This window comes from Ambystoma mexicanum, chromosome 3p (genome assembly GCF_040938575.1).
Source record: "Ambystoma mexicanum isolate Mex_15411 chromosome 3p, UKY_AmexF1_1, whole genome shotgun sequence".
Taxonomy (NCBI): domain Eukaryota; kingdom Metazoa; phylum Chordata; class Amphibia; order Caudata; family Ambystomatidae; genus Ambystoma; species Ambystoma mexicanum.
Window position 1 is genome coordinate 382,530,299 of NC_090925.1, and position 16,321 is coordinate 382,546,619.

Below are 16,321 nucleotides of genomic sequence, written 5' to 3' on the forward strand. Positions count from 1 at the left end.
CGCACGTCTAATCCCTTCTCCTTCCCCTGCTTTCCAGCCCGGCTGTGGTCACTAGTCCTCCCGCCCCCTTTCCTGATTGGTCCTTCCTTCTCGTGCTTGCAGGCCCTAGCCCCACACGCTCTCCCTCTGGGCATTGCTACCAGTTCCTGGAGGAAAGAGGGAGCCTGTGTAGGCTTCACTAAATTTTGCATTTTTGTGTGAGGTTAAATTAACCAAAAGCGCACCTGTGCACGTCTATCCCCTCTACTTCACTAGTTTTCTAGCCCAGCCCTGGTCCCTCCTCTCTCTCGCCTCCTTTCCAGATTAGTCCTTCGCCAGCTTTTAACACAACCTTCCAGGGCAGCCTCTGCCCATGCAGCCCCATTAGTAAAGGGCCACAAGGCAAAGGGTGGCTCCTAAAGCAGCGGCTCAAGACAGTGTCTGCAGGTGTCAGCAGGGCAAGGGCCAGCCACTAACATACACCAAACTCTAACACCTACATTCCTACATTCCTACAATGGCGCTCATCCACATAACAAATGCACCCTTCCACCTAGTTAGCCCTATGCACTGACCTCAAGAGGAACCTACAGTGCCCCAGCCAAGACCCTGGATGCAAAAACAGCCCACCATAACAACAGCCAAGAAGTAGTGGCTGCAAAGGCATACCCTTTGGAGTACATTTAAGGCCCTAAGCAGAACTCCCCTAAAACCGAACACCTCATTTAAAACATGGCACAACAACAGCTGTGCATTTGTCTACTTGGCACATGTGTGGTGAGCTTTAAACACTTCCACCCAAAGAATGGCTCTGCATTTGCTTTATTTCATTTGAATCATGAGAAAATGACCTGCATTCAGAACGGCTCTACATTTGCTGTTCTGTCATTTGAGACTAAAAGCTGTGCACAGCATTCAATTTGTTCTTTCTTTCATTTGAAACACCACAAAGTGTGCGCTCCATTGAAACACAGCCCCGTGTGTATTTCATCTGATTGCCAAAAAGTGAGGCAATACATCCCAAGAACGGCATTGCCTTACTGATAAAGTACTTGAAGGGCAAAGAATTTTGTTTTGCAATCAACACAGCTTTTGCTCCCTTTTAAAGTGAACCATTGTGCTCAAATTACAGCAAAGGAAAGAAATAGGGCGGCTCTCTCTCTTTTCCTATGTCAATATCAAAGAAACTCTTAGCAGTATCCCTCTGTGTCCATGAACCCACAGTACATGCAAACGCCCTACAAAAGATTAATTGAAATATAATCCTGTGGGCTGCAGAACTGCATTGGCAACTTGAAAGGAAAGCCTGCACACGTGTGAATCTTTTCTTTAAAATAAGAAAAATGTGGTTTCAAAGTCAAATGTCAAATGACAGCTTTTGCTGCACAGAAATAATATTGAATATGTGGGTGGGGATTTGTAGTGACATGGCTACCTAACGTACATTATATGTGTTTCCACAAGATTTGGTTTCCTTGGAAAAGACTCAGAAACCAGTAAAACAGTTTTTTGTGGTCTAGGCACTGAATTCAATGACAAAGCCCTGCCTCCAACGCTGGGAAAAGTTGCATCCAGAAGTGAACCGGCCCACAAGGACACATGAAAAGGCCAAAAGTGTGAGGATTCATGGCCCTGCTAGACTAGCCAGCAGCCCCACAAGAATAAACAAAGGAAGCCAGTAGGGCTGGTGCATGACCAAAAGGTGCGATTTCCTCCAGCATCCACCCTGGAGGGGGAACTGTCAAAACTTCAAAGGGCATCATAAAAGTCCTTTGTTACAAGCCGAGCTTGGCAGAGACAGTTTTCTCTGGGCGCTGTAGCACCACCCACCCATGTGATAAATCCAACCCATTGACATTAAAGAACTGCTGTATTTTAAGACATTTTTCCCAGCACCCCGAATAAGCAGTAATTTTATATTATGCACGTTTTTCATGTGATTTTTAGATGAATATAAAGAGACCAAGTGCAGGTTTCTAGCACTTGGTGAACTGAAATGGCCATGAAAGACGCATTTGGGGTGAATTATAAATGGCACAACTCTGAAACTAAGTGGGAAGATGCAAGATGTTATTGGGAATATGTGTAGCCATTGGCAGAATTTTAGATGTTATGAATTTCAGAAAAATGGTGAAAATGTGGCAAAGGGTGATGCGACCCCGCTCAGAGTCGGCAATCAGATTGTCCAATTCCCTGTGACCTATTGAATCCGCATATCTACTTCTTAGGCGATGGCTAGTATAAATTTGAAGTTTTGATCAATAACTCATTTTTGGTAAGAAGTAGCTTGAGAGACAAGGAAAGGTTATAAATGCAAACACACACATGATGTCATTTCCCCTGAACCAATCGGCCCAGGGGGAGGAGGCAACACTGGTATGCTACCCTATCCCAGCCGAGGGGTCATCCCAGAGTAGCCCCCCACCCCCCAGATTGTAAACCGATGATCTAATTTTGGCTATATAAGGGGGAGACAGAGAAACACAGGGAACTTCAAGATCCAGGAAAGCAGAGATACATCCCTCCATCCAGATCCAGGCAAACACAAGAATCCAGGGAGAAAGGAGGGGAGGCAGCTGATCTCATTCAAGAGAGCCCACTGACCAGATCCCTTGCCTAGCTGTCCAGCATCCCATCCAGGAGAGCCCAGTGACCAGATCCTTTGGCTTAGCTGTCCAGAGACCTTGCTGGCTTTCCAGAACCCCAAACTCAAGCTTGCATTGTAAGTATCACATCACCCAGTCCCCAAAACTGCATATCCTGCTCTTTTGACCCTTGCACCCCATTGAAATCCAATTAAAACCACAAATTGCCAATGTAATCTGTTCACCTTTCCATAGATGAATTTGTGTTAGCCTGTGTCTGTAGCGTATTCCTTTATAGTTCTTTCCGTTTTTTGTATAAATCCTTAGTACCATTTTTAAGTAAATTAAGTAATTCCCCTATAAGGAAATTCACTGTTTGAGCTGGTTAATTTGAAATTAACCTCCTTGCGTTCAGTGTCTTTCTTTACATAACTATAGTCGTTAAAATATAACCTCAACAGAACTAGTCTTTGTTTAACAAGAACCGAATTTGCCTGTGTATTGTGCTTTCCTACCAATTCCGATTTGCATTCATCCTATAAAAAAAACTTGTAATCTCATTAAGAGTAACCCATTTCTATCAGAGTCCTATCTGATATGTGCCTCTGGTCCTGAAAACCGATTTTCAATTTTGGCAGCCAAGCCCTTTCTGTGGCTGCCTGTCATCAAAAGCCCCGTGTAGAAACGAATTGCCATTCTGCTGCGTGTGTTTTCTTTTGCATTTTGTATTTTTCCCAAAATCGATTTTCTTACCTGAGTTCACGTTGCCTTGGTGCCATGCTTAGTAATCTGTAAGCTTCCTTATGATTTGAGTGTAGCATCACAAATTTCTGTCCTAGCCATCCCACCGCAGTGTAAACTGCTTTGCAAGTAACAAGTGTAATCCGATTATGCTATTTTGCTCATAATTAAGGTTTTCATTTTATTTTCTGGTCTCCCATCTTGGGGTGGCGGTCTGAATTTTAAATCCTATTTTTCCCTCTTCATTCTGACTCCTTGCCACTGCCTTCCATCCACAAAAAATGTAGTTAGCTGAAGTTTGGGGGTGAGTGTTGCAGGGGAAGTGCTTAACGTGAGTGCTATTAGTTTTTTTTTTAAACGATTTTGCTTATGTTTGCTATTAAAGGTTTCTGTATATAATTTTAGGAGTTTGAATTAACTGTATTGTGGGAATCTTTGCAGTTGTATTTACACAATACTGATGGTTGCTTGCCAAGTATGGGATTTTGCTCTGATTTTTCATTGAGCCAGAACATTTATAAATATCATATTGTTATACACCGGCCTGGTTCCTAGTCCATTGCGACACGAGGTGTTTCTTAAGGTGGGTGTGAGACGGGTTGGGAGCCTACTCAAATAAAGAACCCATGGTTAATTAAATATACAAAGCATTTTATTGGGTGCTACATTCATTGTCAGTGGAAGAAGTCCCTGGCTGGAGTGTACTGTGTTATAACCCCACCCCGAACCAGCAGTTGCAGCCGTCTGCAGTACCCTGAAATGACCCAAGACGAACAGGCTGCCGTCAACCAGCATCAACGGATAACGTAGGAACAATTTACAACATATACAGACATTGTCATAAGCAACCTAGGCCTCTCTCCCACTATGCAGGACTCTCAAATCCAAGTGTGTCCTCCTGTAACAAACTGTATTGTGAAACCTAGGCCCCTCTCCCACTATACAGGACTCTCAAATCTGGTGTGTTCTTCTTTACCAAACTGCATAGTGAAACCTAGGCCTCTCCCCATTATATAAGAAGCTCAATTCTAGGTGTGTTCCCACATCTCGCTATTATACTGTGAAACCTGCTACACTGTGAGGCCTAAGCCTCTCGCGCTGTGTAGTTGTCCCCAATCTAGGTGTTCAATTGCTGCCTGCCATTCTGTGAGGGCTGGACCTTCCTCCCGCTGTCTAGGTGTCTTAAATGTAGGCGTGACTTACTACCTGCCGCTCTTGAAACATAATCCTCCCCCGTCACCCACGTGTCCCAAACCTGATACTTGATCACTGCCTGCCTTCTGCAAGGCCTAGACCTTCTCCCGATATCTAGGTGTCCCAATCTTGATCCCTGCCTGCCATTTGCGGATCCCGGGCCTATCTGCTGTCGTCCAGGTGTCAGGAATGGAGGTGTTCAATTATTGCTTGGCACCCTCTGAAACCTAGATCTCTTTCCGCCATCTGATATCCTATACCCAAGAGTACTATATCATTGTAAACCACCTGTGAAACCGAGGCTCCCCACTTCTTGTCTTCTCATACCTCTGGATATTATCAGTACCTGCCACAATTCAGTCCTAGGAACTCGATGCCCTAGAACACCCAGCAGCCACCAAAAGACAGTAATTACAACCATAATCTCCACCATAGTTAGCCTGCACCTCATAGCCCATAACCAGTCGCGTCACCCATCCAACATCCAGTACACCCTAGGATAGCCCTCCCGTTGTAAGAGGAACACCCCTACACAACCGACGGAACAAAGACACGCTCGTAGAGCATTCAGAGATCACAACATAAGAGAATGAAACTCTACACTAGCTTAGTACAAGGCACAACAGTTGAGCAACTGCCCCTGTTCACCCAGACCAACTCCTTTCTCCGAGGACCCAAAGTGCCCCGACGATGGATTGGACACTGACAAAGAGAGAAGGAACACGGTACAAATAATATGAATACAAAAGCTCAACTGCCCCCAGTAGAAGACGCCTGCAATACAGAACACACCACGCTAAATAATACAATCAACAGAACAAACATCATAAGAGAAAAATCTTTATACCTTACACCGTACCGCGCATCAACCGAAGAACCTATATACTTCAACGACACCGACATCTCCAGATGGGCAAAGAACTCCCCCGAACAACGGAACAAAAGATGGGAGGCCCCAAGAAAAGAATGGGATGATGCCAATCCCCTTACTCCTTATATCACGAGAACAGAAGGGCACTATCGATACCCACATCAAACGACAGGAGATGACGAAGCAATAGAAGTCAGCAACCCAATTATCAATCTAACAGACCAATTCAATGATGAAGCAGCCTCCACGGAACCTCAACTAACTGGAGTCAACAGAGAAACACCCCAATTGAACACCCACACATCAAAACAGGGAACACCAAATAAATCAAACCACACCAAAAAGATCCACTGCGACTAATTACTGCAAGGTCAATTTCCAAACATGCCACAGAAATCTACAACCTCCTAAGTTATGGAGGCATCGACATTCGATTCGTAACCGAAACATGGCTAGATGACAGCTACAAGATCACTCTCAACAACTGCCTGCCTGATACCTTCAAGTGCGTCCAAGCAAACAGGAAAACCAAAAGAGGTGATCCACTGGTAATCATCCACAAAGAACATCTGGTAATTAAAGTGGAAGACCCATTAAACATTGATAAATGCAAATCTCTAATCCTCCCCCTATCAACAAACCCCAGAGCAAACCTGAAATTCACACTGGTATACAGACCACCAACTTATGATGCAGCCTTCATAGACACCTTCACAGAAGCAATCACCAACCAGGCTATCGAACATAATCTCCCGATTATCCTCGGAGACTTCAATATCTGGTCCAATGAAGAAACCACAACCATACAAAAATCTCTCGACAGCCAACTAGCAACGATGAAACTACATCAACTAGTGAAAGGAGCAACCCACACGGCAGGACATAAACTAGATGCAATCTTCACCAACAAAAAACTCAATATTACAGCGCCACCAATTCAGATCCTCTGGAGCAACCACCTCATCATTCCCTTCGTAATCACACTGCCCACTCCAATAACCAACCAACAGGGAAAGTTACCGATCATCATGAAAAGAAACTGGAGAACCACAAAAAACTCCAACTAAAGTGAACTACTGGTGATCACCAAACCACAAGCGACAACTATGGACAAAGCTGACTTGGACATTAAAATAGATCTACTTCGCAACTGGATCACGACAACAATTGATGAGATCGCCAAAGAAAAACCTTTTACTCCATCCCGCAAAAGAGCAACAGCAAAATGGTTCACTCCACTACTCAGCGCCATGAAAAGGAAAAACCAAAAACATGAACTACAATGGAGGATCAATAAAGTCTGTGAAAAGAAACTCAAACTTCAACAACATACCCGCTCATACAAAAAGAACATACAAAAAGTGAAAAGGAAATACTACGACAACAGAATCCTCAATGCACCAAATACCCAAAACAAACTCTTTAAAATCATAAACGAAATAAAAAACCCACCCGGATGCAACAACATTCCAATACTATTGAGAAAACAAAATCATGACCATCCAAAAGACCATACAAAACAGACCATGCGACCACAATAATGAAGACACCCACCGCTACGAAGAATGCCAGAACAAACTCTGAAGCTTCCCCCAAATATCAGTGGAGACATTTGTCAAACTGGTAAATCAAAGCACCAAATCAGGTTCCGCCAGGGATCTCTGCCCACCTGACATTTACAAATCAATCCTCTCACAAGGAACACCCATGGAATACTACAGGAATGCCCTCAACCAATCAATATCAACAAGGAAAGTGCCACAATCCTTCAAATCAACATACATCAAGCCGCTCCTCAAGGATACAGCAGGAAACGTAGAGGACCTCTCCAATTGCAGACCCATCTCCAACATCCCGTACCCAGCTAAACTCCTGGAAACACACATATATAGAACAACCCAAGAATTCATAGAAGAACACCGCCTATTAAACCAGGCACATGTAGGCTTTAAACCGATGAGAGGAAAGGAAACAGCACTTCTCTCAATCTGGGATGATCTAAAGGCAAACGCAGACTCAGACGACACTACCGCTTTGATACTTCTAGACCTCTCCGCGGCATTCGACACAGTTAAACATGACATCCTCATCATGAGACTCGAAGAATTTGGAATCACTGACAACCCCTTATTATGGATCAAATCCTTCCTAACTAACAGAACAGAAACTATATGGTTGAAACCCTTCAAATCCAACCCAAGAGAGTCGTCATGTGGAGTACCACAAGGACCATCCTTCTCCCCATTACTATTCAACATCTACCTGTCTCAACTAATCAAGATCATCGAAAGACACTGCCTCACCTGTTACAACTATGCTGACGACACACAAATAATCTATAAAATACAAGACTCACAAGAAGAAAACACAACATTAGAGAACTACCTTCGTGAAATATACAACTGGATGAACTTGAACTACCTCAAACTCAACCCAGGCAAAACAGAAATAATGATCATCGTAAAAGAAATGGAGGAGACAACCACTACATCCCCTGGCCAACAGAACTTGGTGAAATGCCAGCCCTGTCATCGATTGTAAAAATTCTGGGTGTCCTGATGGACAACAAACTTACTCTAGAGCCACAAGTAAATGCCCTAATTAAGAAATGCTTCTTTCTCCTGTGAGCGGTAAAAGGATCCTACCCTTCCTCTCATTCACCAACAAAACCATTACCGTCATCACTCTCGTCATTTACAGAGTAGACTACACCAATAGCTTGCCTGAACAACTTCTAAAAAAACTCCAACACACACAAAATGCGGTGGCCAGACTGCTCCTTAAACTTCCTCACACATCACACCAGTGCTGAAAACGCTGCACTGTCTACCCATCAAACAGCGAATCAAGTTCAAATCAATGTGCATAACGCACAGAGCAATCCACAACCAAGGCGCAGAGTTCCTCAGTAAAAAAATAAACGTACATCGCACATCAACGCCACTGAGATCCAGCAACGACATCCGTTTGGAACTAAACCATACAACAACAAAAAAACACAGAGGATCCTCTTTCTCTTACCTCGACCCAAAAACCTGGAACAAGCTACCAAAGAACATATGTAACACAAGAGATCACGTCTTATTCAGAAAACTCCTCAAATTGTGACTCTTCATCACATAACTAGAAAGAATGCCTTTAAGGGAATACACAGCTGAAACAATGCTGAGAGAGGAAACCGATCTCCTATCCCCTAAGCTATCGCCCATCAACAGAAGTAAGGGAATAACAATCTACGGCACATCAATTTACCAATTGTTAGATAGATAATCTAGAATCATACCAAAGAACGATCGCGGATCGATCGGGATGGAAGGGTGAGGATGACTTCTCAATAAAACCTTGGCCCACAGGGTAAACACAGGCAGCAATGGACCACCGACAGACAATAAATAGGAAGGGAGTGAGTGACTTATAAATATAGCACCAATACCAGAGTGGGGGATAATGCTCGCCCAACCGGCTGCACTAAGGTTGAAAATAATACAGCTGGGAATCTGCCACGCCATTGCCCCTAGAAATTAGACAGACAGGAAAGAAATGAGAAAGATTATGCCTACCCTGTATGAAAATTGGATACAAAGAACAAGAATTACAAGGATTAATGAACATATAACCCACTAACCCAAAAACTCAAATTTCTGCATACTTAACTCGCATAAAATCCCACACAACCACTTCTCGCACAGCAAACCGCACGCACTTCACCACACCGCACCAACAATCAACACATAAGTCACACCAACAGCACACGAGGACTCTCATCGACCCGATATTCACACCCAAGCTTAGCACACAGTGAAAACCGAACTGAAGCTGCCAACAGGACACCACCTTTTCACTTTCCTATGCCCTCTTCACCCTACTAACCCACCCCCACTTCCTTGTTTACAGATCCGCCTGAGCGCTTTGGGACCAATTTCGTTGGTGATGGTGCACTATATAAATACCTTTAAGATTAACATTAACATGTATAATCCACCATTCGCAATTAAACAGCATATTAAAAATACTAAAAAACACATAAAGCCATGAGAATATCAAGTTTCAAATATGAAATTCACCATACCTAGTCAATTTCGCGGACTCAGAACAAGATCACTCAGGGAGCAATGTGTCTCAAAGTGCTGAAAACATCAATATAAGGGTTATTTGGGTTCCCGCTATAATTCTATACCAAAAACTATTCATAGACACATTTTTAATATCCTGCACAAACCAGCCTAAGAAATGATCTCTTAAAGGTACAACACATCCACAATTTATACAAAGACTAGCGGTACCACTCGCTGTTGCCCGGGTCTTAGCTGATATGCATGTGAGGGTCTGCTATAGCCTTGTGTATGTTTTATTGTGTCATAACTTCCTATTATTGAAAAATCGCAAAATCGTCAACCTCCCAAAATCCCCTATGCTGATAGCACAGGATCAGATCCTGCTCCACCCTTGTCCAGGGTGAATGGGTGGGATGGTCAAATTTTCCTATTGACAGTACACCACAGAATGATATGCCGACCTTGTGCTCTAACTAAGACGCAAAATCAGCAATCTCCCGAAATCACCTATATTGATAGCACTGGGCCGGACCTCGCCCTGTGAAGGTTGAAAGGGTGGGGTTGGTCAGATTTCACAATCGCGAGAACACACCCAGACTGGTATGCAGACCTCAGGCCAAAGTTTCAGCCCACCAACTGTTGTGGGGCTGTAGTCAACAATCACAAAATTGTCAATCTCCCGAAATCCCCTATACTGATAACATAGGGCCGGACCCCGACCTGTGCAGGGTGAATGGGTGGGGTTGGTGAAATTTCACTATCACCAGTACACCCCAGAATGTTATGCGGACCTTCAGCCAACATTTCAGCCCGCCAACTGTTATGGGGATGGAGCCAACCCCAAACATGCAAACACACTTTCATATAGATGATTTAACGTGTCTGCACTGCCCGACGACCTACAAAGCCAAAATAATTTTCCAGGATCTTTTTATTTATTTATTTATTCATATACAGGAGGAACGATGCTCTTTTGATCACAAAAGAATGTATAGTAGATAAGAAATCAAATTTGATGGGAAGCAGTGAGCTTCTTACAATGAGCTTTGAGGGACTTTCTGACCAGGTTGTAGAGGGGAGTAAATGGAACAGTCAACGGGGACAATACGTAAGTGGACATACATAGATTAAGGACAACCAACATTTGGCATTTTAAGTGTAGATAGGCGGTACGGCCAGCTGTGCTCAGGATATGACCATGATGGGTGAAGTGCTAGAGGGGAGGCAGAGGAAGTGAGGGACAGAGGCAGATTTGAGGCGAGGTGACAAATTTTAGCTAGCAGGCAAATAAGAGATAGGTTAAGAGGGTGACTCGGAGGCGAGGAGGTAGGCTTTTCATTTGGTTTTGAACAAATCCATGAGGACTGTTTCTCGAATATCCAGGAGAAGAGAATTCCATGCAAGTGGAGTAAGAAGAGAGGAAGAGCGGAAGTGAGAGGAAGTAGAGGGAGGGCAAGGAGCCACAAGGATAGTTAAGCCATGGGGCCTCGACAACAGAGTACCCTCTCTCCACCCACAGAATTTGACATTTTGGGCGCCCCTTCAAGTTAGGGTATAAGGTGGGCCCTGTGAGTCAAAAGGTTGGAAATGTATTTTGACGCAGCAGGGGAACTTAATGACAGCACTAACAAGTCTGTTGTATTCAGCAGGGCCTGCAGTGCATAGAATATTCAAGACTCATTTCATATGCTGGTGCTACAGCAGCCCTAAAAAACTACTTTAGTCCCAAGGTGAATGCAAACTATGAACGTTTTCTTTTATGAGATGCGAAGCAGTAGGATGATGAGTCCCTGGGCGCATTCCGCCAGGTTGCGTCACTTGGTGTTCAAATGTGCCCTGCAAGATGATAAAGATGAGGTCAGCGCTCAGATAATTCAAGTATGCCTGTCGGTGAACCTGTGGATGCAGATCCTCAGAGAACCTGGCATCAGCCTTGCCAGGATTCTGGAGCTAGGAATATCCCATGAACTGGCAGAGGTAAGGGCCTCTAGGATAGACTCCACTCTCAAAAACATCAACATTGAGTATGCATATGCAATGGACAAGGGTCCACCAAGAAAGTTCCTGAGAAACAATACTCCCAAGCAAAACAGAGAGCTGGAGATTTCAAACATTTGCACATACTGCACTTACATTTTGCCTCACACAGGAGATTGCCTGGCAAAGGGTAATGGGTGTGTCAGGTGTGGGCAAATCAACCATTTCGCAAAAGCCTGTGGAGCCCAGTTGCCTCTGTTAGCCATGCAAGGAAGACCAAGACGTAAACAGCAATCGGGAAAGCGCAAGCAAAAGATTGCTCAAGTCGATCCTTCGTTACACAGTGAAGACCCGAAACTCCCAGAAGAACAGGGCAGAGAACTGTTCTTCTTCACATCGCATGTCCTTGACACAGGGCTGAATTGTCAACCCAAATGCACTGTGCGTATCAAGGATACAGGCACTCCGGTCATCATAGACACAGGGGCATCCATTAATGTGATGGTACTATCACACTTTAAGAAGCATTGAAATCCTGTGGCGCTACAGAAGAAGATCCTGCAAATATTTACATTCGGTGGTGTGAAGCCGAGCCCACTGGTGGATGCTTTGGTGGGCATGGTCAGGCATGGCTCTCAATAGATAAAGGCACATTTCGTTGTGACACCAGTCAGAGAAGATATCCTGTTGGGGGGTGCAGCAGCAGAGGCCCTACAGATTGTACATTTTGCTTTTGGCTAGTATATCAACGATGTGTGGGCCATTGTGGAAAGATTCCATGATGTGTTTGAGGGTATTGGGTGTTTGAAAGGGGAACCTTTGAGGCTATACAGACAAGACCATTCACCCCTAAACCCTCAAGCACTGCAAGGTCCCTTTTCGTCTCAGAGGTAAGGTTGAAGAGGAGCTGAACAAGCTGGTGCCACTTGACATCATTGAAAAGGTGAAGGACTGACCCAATGGGTCTCCCTCATCGTGGTGGCACCCAAGCCAAAGCAACCGGACTCGAAGCAGATTCCCAAGAAGCTATAAAGAGGGAGAGACATATCACTCCTACAATTGATGAGATCGTGTCAGAACTCGAAAGTGTTGCGTTTTTCTTAAAACTGCATCTACGAGCAGGGTGTCCCTAACTGAGCTTGCATCAATCATTAAAAATTAACAATACACTTTCTTCTCATAAGGGCCTGTACCATTATAAACGGTTGAATTTTGGTATATCATCGGTGGCAGAAGTATTCCAGCATGCAGTGAGGGAGTGCTAGCAGAGTTACCAGGGGAAATTAATACAAGTGACGACATTTTAGTGTTTTCCTGTACTGAGGCAGAACATTAGGCGAGACTTGAGAAGGTAATGGGAAGGATACAATCAGTGGGTTTGACATTACACAGGGAGGAATGTGTGTTCTTATAGTGATGGCTCGAGTTGTTTGGGTACATATTCCAAAAAGGACGCATTTCCGCTGACCTACAAAAGTCTACGAAATCCACTCTTTTTTGGGATGGTCACCTATTGTGCTAGGTCTATTAAAAATGTGGCCCCCCTTTCGGGACCATTGCGGCAGCTGAAGAAAACAGAGTTCCCCTGGCAGTGGACTCCACTGGAGGAAACCGCATTCTTGGAGGTCAAAGCCGCGCTGTGTTTTAATATGACCATGGCATTCTTTGGTCTGGGGAAAAAGTCTGATCTCGTGGTGGATGTGAGCCCATTTGGCCTTGGAGCGGTGCTTTCACAAGCAGATCAGAGGGGTGACATGAGACCAGTAGCCTACGCAAGCTGAGCATTGCCGCCTATGGAAAAATGGTACTCGCAGATTGAACGTGAGGCATTGGCAGCATTATGGGGCCGCTGGCACTATCACCTATTTATATATGGGAAGCCCATTTCTGTAGTGATTGACCACAAGCGGTTGCTTCCCATAATGGCAGGGTCCTCACTGCAGGCTCCAGCAAGGATGGAAAAATGGCTCCTCGCCCTACATAACTGCGACATTACACTCTCTTATCACCCAGGTGGTGACAGCCCAGCAGACTATTTGTCCAGACACCACAATGTTCGAAACAAGGGGGTGTCGGACCAAGATATGGACACAGGACGAAATGTATGCAGAGAACCGTACCAAACTCCATGTTGCTAGAGGCCATTGCCTCTGCGTCAAAGGAGGATGAATGTTTTCAGATCATCGGCGGCGCCTTAGGGAGTGGGGAATGGAAGTCGCTGTTACACCAGTTGGGGAAGGAAACCAAAGTAGGGCGTAGTTCACTTGAGAAATTGTGGATGGTAAGGAACGAGCTGACACTGACCACTGAGGGCCTTTTTACTGCTTGATTCCCAGATTGGCATTCCAGGAATGATGGTGTCGAAAGTGCTGGAACAGGCGCGCGCATCAGGGACGCCAAGGTGAATCCAAGATGAAGGCACGGCTGCATTCGGAGGTATTGTTTCCAGGTTTGGGAGACAGAGTTGACCAGTACGTAAAAAATGCCTGTGGTGTCAAGCCGCGTGGCTGAAATCAAGAGTACCATGTCCAGGAGCCGGGACCCGTAGGGCACCATCAGTGTGGATGTTGGGTCACTCTCAGCGCAGAACTACTTTCTAGTAATAATCGACCAGCGGCCACGGTGCCCTGAAGTAGAGTTTGTGAAGTCCACAAAAGCAGAAGACGTTATTCCTGTGCTAGAGACGGTGTTTGCGGCTCATGGTCATCCAACAGTTGCGTTCAGACAACAGCCCACCTTTACAAGGGGAACATTTCTGACAATTCCTTGAAGGAAGTGGAATACGTCACCGGAAGATTACCCCTATGCGGCCCAGAGCTAATGGTGATGCAGAGCGAATTATGAGGTCCTTCAATAAGCTGTTCAGCATTGCACACAGTCAAGGGGTTAACAAGAGTAAAGCTTTATACCAATTTCTGTTTGAGTACCGGCTAATGCCCCCATTCTTTGACTAAGGTAGCGACGGCAGAAGCATTGTTTGGGCAATCCCTGCGAGATATTATACCTCAGCATGTCTCCATGGAACCAAGCCGAATAGGTGATGCGACGATACAACAGGAGCCAAGATGCACTAACAACAGAGAGTGCAGGCAGTAGGCGAGGGGAACAAGTCCTCAAGATCTGTGATTTAATGCTGGTAATGACACGTTGGCCAACTGGGAAATTGAGTCTCCCTTTCGAACCCCGTCCGTTTATCGTGGTTGGCAGAAACGAATCAATGACAACAATGGGGGTCTGTGGTCCTAGGTTGGGTTGGCCGTGGCGGTGCTATGTAAGGTAGTTATAGTGGTGTAGAATTCTGTTGTTTGCTGTCTGGGGGGATTATTTGAACATGATGTGTGTGGGTGGCATAGATGACTTGCATGCAGTGTGTTTGGGTGAGAAGAGTGTTAGTAATACATACCAAGCAGCTCCTACAAGGTCAACGCTACACGCTGTCTTGGGGCCACGATGCAAAAAGAGCTCCCCAGGAAAACAGGTATAATGACAAATAATGATGCTGACTGGTTTATTTGGCAGCCTTACAAAGTACTAGAAGTTGACACTAATTGTATCACTCTCAGAGGATAAGTCAGCCCTCGTGGGATTCAAGCCCGGATAGTTCCACCACAAAAAAGACATTCCCAAGCTCTTACCAAGTCCTGCACTGCTAGGTGATTGCTAACTCAGAATGTAAGATGAACCCATGCAGTGTCCGAAAACCCCAACACGCAGAGGTGCATGCAGACTCATTACAGCAGGACCTCTGGTAGCAAGTGCACGGAGCTGCCTCAGAGGCGCGCAGAGGTGCATGCAGACTCATTACAGCAGGACCTCTGGTAGCAAGTGCACGGAGCTGCCTCAGAGGCGCGCAGTGTTGCATGCAGACTCATTACAGCAGGACCTCTGGTAGCAAGTGCACGGAGCTGCCTCAGAGGCGCGCAGAGGTGCATGCAGACTCATTACAGCAGGACCTCTGGTAGCAAGTGCACGGAGCTACCTCAGAGGCGCGCAGAGGTGCGCAGAGGTGCATGTTCACCGTACACAGCTCTCTTAATGGCGAGCGCTGCCGCGCGCAGTGGGGGCGGTGTAGCTGTGGCAATGTGGCTCCTGGCGAGGGCGCGCAGCTGGCCGAAGTGCGCAGTTCGCGCACCAGGCCCTGGGCGCGCTGGGTCCCATTCCCCATCAAGGATGAGCGCTGAGCGCTGCACTGTGGCCCTGGTCCTCCCGGGCGACCTCCTTCCAGAGGATACGCGCATCCACGCAATGCGCCTCGGCGAGAGGACACACCGCCGCTGACGTCACTCGCATGGCCAGTTTAAGGAGGGGGGGAGCGCAGCTTACCTGGCGCCGTCACTGCGTGACCCCGGAGCATCCCGGCGAGGCGCAGGAGCCAGAGGAGCGGAGGCCGACGCCGAGAAGGGTGGCGCAGCAGCTGCTGCGGAGTAGGAAGCGCGGCTTCTGCGTGCGATGAGCTCCAGCAACAGGCGCTGGAAAGAGGAAGCCGGGGGAGGGGAATGAAGTCATGTTCAACCTTTTTTTTATCTTCAAAATAACCGACACTATCTGTCAACCTAGACCCATCTGTCTCGATGCCTTCCATGTATGTATGTATGCAGGTGCCCCATATAGTGCCAACATGTCACCTGCCGGGCGCTTCGGGGAGCTTTCACTTGCCGTTAGCGTTTGACTCAATAGCAGTCAGGCGAGGGGGCAGTTGGATGAGCGAATTTAAGAATGGCTAAATGGACGGATAGCTGGCTACTTGCTAGTTCGCAGTTGGTTTATTGGTGGGGACGTTTATTAGTTGATGGGTGTTAAAGAGTAGCTGGGTGTTTGCATTTACAGGTGGTTGGATACATAACTCAAAAACAGTCGCGGAATAAAAAAACGTGCATATAGACCGTCAGGGGGATACATGGCTATATATCTGGGCGTCT

The 16,321-nt window shown here is 45.9% G+C and overlaps 1 protein-coding gene across 1 annotated transcript in view; it reads right to left on the minus strand.

Moving 5' to 3' along the window:
- The window catches only part of ZNF831 (zinc finger protein 831), a 1,263,335-nt gene extending 1,247,435 nt beyond the window's left edge, over positions 1-15,900 (minus strand). The window contains exon 1 of the mRNA XM_069651045.1: positions 15,726-15,900. The gene's annotated coding sequence lies outside the window, so the exon portion shown is untranslated. The remainder of the gene's footprint in view (positions 1-15,725) is intronic.
- Between the last annotated feature and the right edge of the window lie 421 nt (positions 15,901-16,321).